This window comes from Etheostoma spectabile, chromosome 20 (genome assembly GCF_008692095.1).
Source record: "Etheostoma spectabile isolate EspeVRDwgs_2016 chromosome 20, UIUC_Espe_1.0, whole genome shotgun sequence".
NCBI classification, from domain to species: Eukaryota; Metazoa; Chordata; class Actinopteri; order Perciformes; family Percidae; genus Etheostoma; species Etheostoma spectabile.
The window spans coordinates 15,778,075-15,785,827 of NC_045752.1; the positions used below are offsets into that span (position 1 = coordinate 15,778,075).

General features: G+C 40.4%; 1 long non-coding RNA gene across 1 annotated transcript in view; it reads right to left on the reverse strand.

Annotated features, from left to right (window-relative positions):
* Positions 1-430: 430 nt before the first annotated feature.
* LOC116670194 (uncharacterized) overlaps positions 431-7,753 on the reverse strand; it is a 17,771-nt gene continuing 10,448 nt past the window's right edge. The window contains exon 3 of the long non-coding RNA XR_004326965.1: positions 431-635. This is a non-coding gene — a long non-coding RNA (uncharacterized LOC116670194). The remainder of the gene's footprint in view (positions 636-7,753) is intronic.

A 7,753-nucleotide genomic window follows, 5' to 3' on the forward strand; every position in this document is an offset into this window, starting at 1 on the left:
TGTGAATAAAAGTGATGGATGGGTTAAAAAAAAGAGAGAGAGAGAGGGAGAGAGAGAGCCTTACCTGTTGTTGAAAATGTTTTGCCAAAGGCTGCAATTAAACCTTGTAACCCTTGTCATTGCAAGACAAGTCAATACTGTGCGCAATCACGTTGCATTTATGTTATCCCCCCCTATGCATATGTATAATCACTCTGTTCCACAGAATTCTTGCAATGCTAAAAATAATTACTAATGCTTACCTTAATACATTATTTCAATACAAGTCTTTATTAACATTTATTCTGTACATAATCAAATTGTGGCTGCTTTTAAACTAGGAAAGCAACTTAAAGGACGTGGCAGATTACATCTTCACTGTGGTTCAAAATAACACTGGAATCAAGCCTCGTTTAGAGATTCTGGAGGTAACCAACTCCGTCTGGCCTACTGCTCCCAATGAGTGACAAAATAACGGCAACATGTTCATATTTACATGTTGTGATTTATATAGTCACAGCGTGTACAAATAGCAAGGTCACATGAGACACAGCCACCTTCTAACCGCATACTACCTGGGAACTATATTTTCAGAAGGCAAAGCACTCGTACTTCTGCTACTTGGGCAGAGTGATTTGCTCGCAGCACCTGAGAAGCTTCCAAAATGTGTAACTCCTTGTCTGTGTATTCTGGCTCAAAACTATGTGGTTCCAGATCTTGGTTCAAAGTCAGCCATGGTCACCAGTCACGTTTGCTACTAGCTAGCTAGCTAGTCGCATTGGTTTTGTTGACGGAATTTAACAACGGTGCTTTTCAAATGTTGCGCTAGTCACTGCCCCCAAGTAGCAGTGCTTTGCCTGCTGAGAATAGTTCCCAGTACGTATCCGGTTAGAAGGTGATTGTGTTATTTGCGCGTTACTATACAAATCACAACATGTAAACAGGGAAATGTTGGCATTATTTTGTCACTTATTGGGAGCAGTAGGCTAGATGGAGCCGTTACCTCCAGGATCTGTGCTAAACTAGGCTAGCGGTGACTACGTCAGACAGAGTTACAACACACATGGCGATGACAAGGGTAACATCTCTGTGTTTTCTATGCTCTGATTATCCCTAATAGGTCATTTTATCATGAGCTTGATGCGGTTATGTTTCCTCACTAAGAATTTAAGTGTGATGATTTTACCACATTTTCCACAACAGATTTCACAGGAAATAGGTAGTTTTAGGCTTATAGAGTCAAGTCACAACAGCATACACTGTAATTCACTGAAACATATACCAATACCATTCCAATATAACTGTCAAGCACAACATAGCTTTAGCTCAGTAAACCTTAACTACATATATAAACAATGTAAACTAAGTGCTTAAAACACATACAAATAACACCGCGAAATATTAATGGTGTTCGTTCACAATTAACATAAAATGGCAGCTACTCTCAATACGAAGCTAACCTTTGCTTTAACAGAGCGGGGGCTCCGCTCACACACGCATATATTACACTCTACAAACTTAACTCTAACTTACTCAAAATGTTACTAAAACACACCTTAAACACCCTTGACATGTAAGCAAGTTATTACATTTAAAGTAACTCTGCTTTATATCAATAACCTACCTAAAAAAAGGGGGAAAATAATCACAAGAGTGCTACGGTTATGTTTCCTCACTGAGAAATGTAGTGTAATGAGGAAAAGACCACGACATCCCGGGAACTTGGATGGAGACCAGAGCAATCGTTCTCATAGATTAAAAGTAGATCTCAGAATGAATACTTTTACCCATAAATTAGGCACCAAAAAATAAAGTAATCAATATAACGTTTACACGTTCCTCTTACAATTTTTACCCTTTGTACGCTTGATGGGTTTTAACTTTTTAACACAATTATATGAATTTTATCAATCTCTATAAACTAGTACTGAATGCATGATCTTTTTACCTTTAGATATTTTAAGATCCTCACATGCTACGAACTTACTTACTAATACTTTTTTAGTGTAAAACAGGCCATGAGTTTTTCCTTTTAACCTGTCACACACTCACACACACATACACAGAAGAACTGCTCCATAGCATATTAATATAATACAAATGATTACAATGCAATTACATGATGATATCCCATCATTAAAATATGACCAGCTTTCATCTTTACAGCGGTGGAGACAGGTGATGACAACTCCCTGCTGTGCTACATAATGAGATTTTGTCCTTAAAGCAGTAAACGTTTCCGAGGGCCCAGTGTGTTGCAGGATGAAAGTTTGGCGCCCACATGCTGTGGCAGAGAAGAAACTTTTATTTTAAAGCACCGTTTCCCAGTCTGCAGGCTGAGAGATGAAACAGGGTACATCAAAAAATACAAATCCTGTAAGAGACTCCAATTATTCACCCTGAGTTAAGGTTAATGAAAGCTGATGCCCTTGAATCCTGATTTGGCAGTCTCTTATGGTGTACAGGTGTAGGAACATATATGTGTGCATCAGCTGTTCAAAGATGGTTTCATCCTCTCAAACCAGCATCTGCTGCACAGTAATTGCTGTCTGGAGGTGTATACTGTGTGTTCTGTGTGTGTGTGGGAGAGAGAGAAAGACCGGGTTGGAGAACACACTGGATACAATTGGATTTGTTTCATTTTGTGCAGACAGAGGACAATTTAAGCACCTGTGTAAAGTATTGTGGTTTATGTAAAGCAATATCCAATGTCTACGCATCCTTTGAAATTGTCTATCTCTAATAACAAATGGCCTGAAATGAAAACCCAGTAACTTACACTCATTTTCCATTTTTATACAATAGTGACAAGCAAACGCAAAAGAAAAACAAAAGGCTATTCATTTCTGGCTTTGCACTGAAAATGGAAAACACCTTTTTTGAGTCATGTACTAGCTGCTTTGAACACCCGATACTGGAAAACCTGGAAAACTTGAAGTGATGCTAGGATTCCATGGATCATTTTGTCTTCTAACTACAGCAGCGAGGCCATCAAGCAGTTGTACCCCTGCATGTCCTGCCCGAGTTGCAGCGACACAAAGCACGTTGAAAATTGGCAACGTTTCCGTTTAATGAGAATTTATGAAATGGCAAACATATAGCTATATTTAACTGTAGAAATCCACTCACACTCTGTTTACTTATTTACCTATTATTGGCCATCTTGGCCATTTGGTGGTTGTAATGTATTGATGAACATATCATAGATGACCATGTGTATTCTTTTTTTCTGCCGTATTGCTAATTGTATTTTTATTCATTTATGTTTTTTTCTTTCAATGTTCTGTTGTTTTGCAATGATTGTGTTATGTGTTGGGACCCCATCAAAAACAAGAGGATACATCCCAAGGGGTTTATCCTAATAATAAACAAATTTTGAACGTGGCAGAGTTATGCAAATGTACTGTATCTTAAAACAGGCTTAATGCAAACATCTTTTTGCTACTATGTTGTGTTAGCATGAAGACAATCTTTGTTATTTCGTCAGTAGCATGACTGAATGCCTTCAGTCATGCCTATGAGCAGCTAGAAAAGCATATTTCCTGAATTTGCACCTAGATTTGGTGGCTTAAGGCTATAGTTGAATGTTTTTTTTTAAAACATATCCTCATACAATGGTTTGTATGATATCTTAATCACAAGTTTTTTTGTGTTATCCTATCCTAATATTCAGCAACAGGAGTGCTTGCTGCAACCTGAATAAGCCCCTGTAGGGCAGAATCTGTTTAGTCAACAAGATCATGGTTTGGGTTAAAATATGTTTGTTATGTAACTTACCTATGTGCTGTGGTGTGACAAAAGTCAGTTAAAATCAGTTAACAAATCATTGTTGACTTCCCACTGGACTGGACACAAACGACGGTCTCTTGTGTCAAAATCCTCTGTTTGTTAGTCACTGACGGGTTTAGATTGTTATTGTAACCCCTGATTTCCACCAACTGAAGTGGATCTGCTCCGGAACAGCTGGGAATCAATAGGTTTTCATTAAAGTCAATGGGTCCTTATAACTTCCGCAACAAATACGGACCTGGTGGGTATTGGACGAAGGCAGAGCACCGAGGCGACACGCAGCAGAGCCGATCCGCAGCCATTCCACAGTTGGTGGAAATCCAGGGTAAGTGTATGACTACATTAAGGTAAGATGGTGGAGTCTCGTTCTGAAATTTCAAGGGGGATTTGCCGGAAGACAACGGTGGGGACAGGATTGGGGAGAAAAGAAGTTCCGGAAAAAGTCTCTTGTTCTGAAGAGCAGTAAGCATAACTTTGTGTTATCTATAAGATTTTCAATTGCACCTGCCTTGTAGAAACAAATGTTAATCCAGGGGTGGAGAGCTACAGACAAAGCAAAGGGAAGCTAATGCTATTAGCTAAAGTTACTGTGTATGAAAGCATGGCACGATAACGCTGACTTCTCCATTTTCCGATACCATAGTTGGACACTTATACTACCAATCGGAGCCTGTCGGTGGCAAAAACAGCAAAACAAATACTATACAACAGCAAAACAAATACTATACAACAGCAAAACAAATACTATACAACAGCAAAACAAATACTATACAACAGCAAAACAAATACTATACAGCAAAACAAATACTATACAACAGCAAAACAAATACTATACAGCAAAACAAATACTATACAACAAAACAAAACAAATACTACACAACAGCAAAACAAATACTATACAACAGCAAAACAAATACTATACAGTATCAACTATAAAAATTAAGGGTCTAGGAACACCAAAACGTTCCTTTAATCTCAACTTTAGTCATTTTTAGTTACAAAACTTAGCTGGAAAAAGAATCTGATGAAATGGAATAAGTGCTTCAGTTGAGAACAAGTAAATATGATAAGTATTACATATACAACAAAGTGACAAACTGCTGTGAAGTCGTCCATTCAGTGTTCATGTCCATATATGTTGTCATCTCTGTCACTCAGTATGTATATTTCACTTTATGTCTCCCCCTGCTGTCTCTCTCTCTCTGCGTTTTTCCCCACTAACACACACAGACACACCTGCCTGCACCTTTCACGGAGTATTTCTGACCTGGTGCGTTTGTTTTTCGCTGCCATGGGGGATTGCTGTCACTGCTTGATCATAACAGCACATGAAAGAGGCAGAACCCCCCCGCCCGCCAGGAGTGTCTCAGCTGGCTGGCAGGTTTACTGTGTGACAGACTGACAGATTGACTATATAGTGACTGAGTAGTTAAATGATGATGGAGGGACTGTGTCTTACTACTATAGTATTTTTTTAGCTGACAAAGGTATTTTACTCATACATCATTTACAAATCCATCAGTCAGATGCATGGACACGCATCAAAACCTGGATGCAACACAACTTCCTCAAACTCAACAGCGATGAAACAGAATTCCTCCTCATAGGTTTCAAATCCACACTCAGCAAAATCAATAACCCACACTCTCACCGTCGGCGGCACCATTGTCTCCTCATCTCCCCAGGCCACACAACCTCGTGTGATCTTTGATTCCACCCTCTCCTTTGAGCCCCACATCCGTCATGTCACCCCTGCAGCATCGCCAAACTTAGACCCTCTCTCACACCCCCCGCTGCCGAAAGACTCATTCCCGCTTTCATCTCCTCCCGACCACTGCAACTCACTTCTCCTCAGCATCAGCTCTACCTACATCACGCCCACGCCCCCCTCCTTTTTCATCTGTGCTTTAATCTGTTTTGTTTTGGTTACCCTAGTTTTCCACCTTGTGCTGGAAAGCAACTTTGGGTCATTGAAAAGCACTATAAAAATTCAATTTATGATTATTATTATTATTATTATTATTATTTCCGTCAGCTGTGTTGAAGCATATAGTTATTATTCTCTGGGGTAAACTGCATAAAAGCAGTTACAAAATAGGAGATACTTTCTTTACTTCTTTTTTTTGATGCCATAGCTTCCCAGGTATATGGGATGACTTTCACTTTAGTTTAAATTGAGTGTAATAACCTTGACACACTCTGATACACACACACACAAACACACACACACACACACACAAACACACAGCAGTGCAGGCCATCTGCAGACAGTAAATTATCTGGTTAGCAGATAATGCATTTGAGAGACAGAAAGAGCCAAGGGGCGGAGGGGACAGAGGGAAAGAGGTGTGTACACGGTGACACACACACACACACACACACACACACACACACACACACACACACGCACACACTGTGTATTGAGTGTTTTGTCAGACCCACCATTACCATTCTGTACCCAACTGTACCACCTTGTTGGAGGTTGAATATTTGCCCTGCAGAGTTCTTCAGTTGGAGTGCATATGGACAGACTTCCATGGAAAACAATAACAAAGATCTGTTCTGTAGTACAGGAGCAATAGCCTGTCAGTCCCTGAGCATCACACTAAATATAGTAGTTACTGACTGCATGCTTTTGTAATTGAATTGAGCTTGATACTATTCGGGGGCAAAAATTATTTTTGCTGATTTTACACTGCATTCGTGTAAAGCCCCTGACACACCAACCAGACGGCCGACCATCGGCAGAAAAGGCAGGTGGACTCATCAGTCTCCGCGAGTTGGTCAAATAAGTGCCTCGGATTACACCAAAGCGATAATACGTAATAAGTCTCCATAATAGCAGGAGGCACTAATCTGTATTGTTGCCCAAAAATGAAAACCAGCAGCTGATTGAACAAACGCGTCATGTGGGTCTGGCTTCTCCGGAAATTCAAACCCAGACTGTCATAGCAGCTTGTTCGGAATACAATCTCATATTTGACTAAAATAGTTCACCGAAACGTGTTTCTGAATACATTTTAAGCGAGAAATAGGCCATGCAGTTGCTGAATCTGTCTTCATTTCAGAGCAACAAATGTCAGTAACCACCAATTATCGGGTTAGCGTGTCACCGCATTAATAGTGCTGTAACAGTTGGTGTATTCGTCCCAAACCGTCACTGCATGGAGGTCATTGTCCGGTGCTTGTAGTCACATGCAGAACACATGGTATGTTCACAAGCGCAAGTTCCAAGCGTAATTTTTGAACCCTACGTCATTAGCAACATGTGCTAAGGTTAGCACAACAAGCTGATTGCCATGCTCGTCAGTCACAATGAAGCCAGCGCGAATGGAGCTGAGGTTTTCCGGTCAAAAGCAACGGAGAGAGAGTTGTGTTGAAGGATGGTCGGTGTGTCTGTAGTTTACCAAAGTTACTGTAGTTAAGTAAACTTTGCTTTGTGGGGCAATTTGTTTTCCAGCCAGCAGAGAATAAAAGACAGCAGTTCCTTCACACAGCAAAACATACCAATGTACTAATGTTCATATGGGGCAAATTACATGAAGCTATTAACCAGATGGTTACAGTGACAAAAGAGCTCTTAAGTCTCTTGGTAATACACCTTGGTGAAATGTACCTGCTACCAGATGGCAACACCCTGTGTTCACAGGAGAAGGGGTGACTCCGGCCATCGAGGATAGCTTTGGCCTTCCTCATAGTTCTGGCTCTGTAAAGGAGTGATGACTCTTCAAAATGTATCCCTGTGATTTTTCCATACATTCTCACAATGCTGTTTAGTCATAGTTGCCAGTGGGCAAGTCTATATCCACGACGTTCTACATCCGGGATTGCTCCGGTATCGTAGGAAATTGCGCCGCATATCCTTCTTTTTGGCTGGGCGTCCATTACCTTTCACTTTCTTTGTGTTGGCATTTAAACTCCGGTTGATTTATGAGGACAATGGTTAACTGCTCCTTGGATCTCTGCAGGGTAAATCCAGACAGCT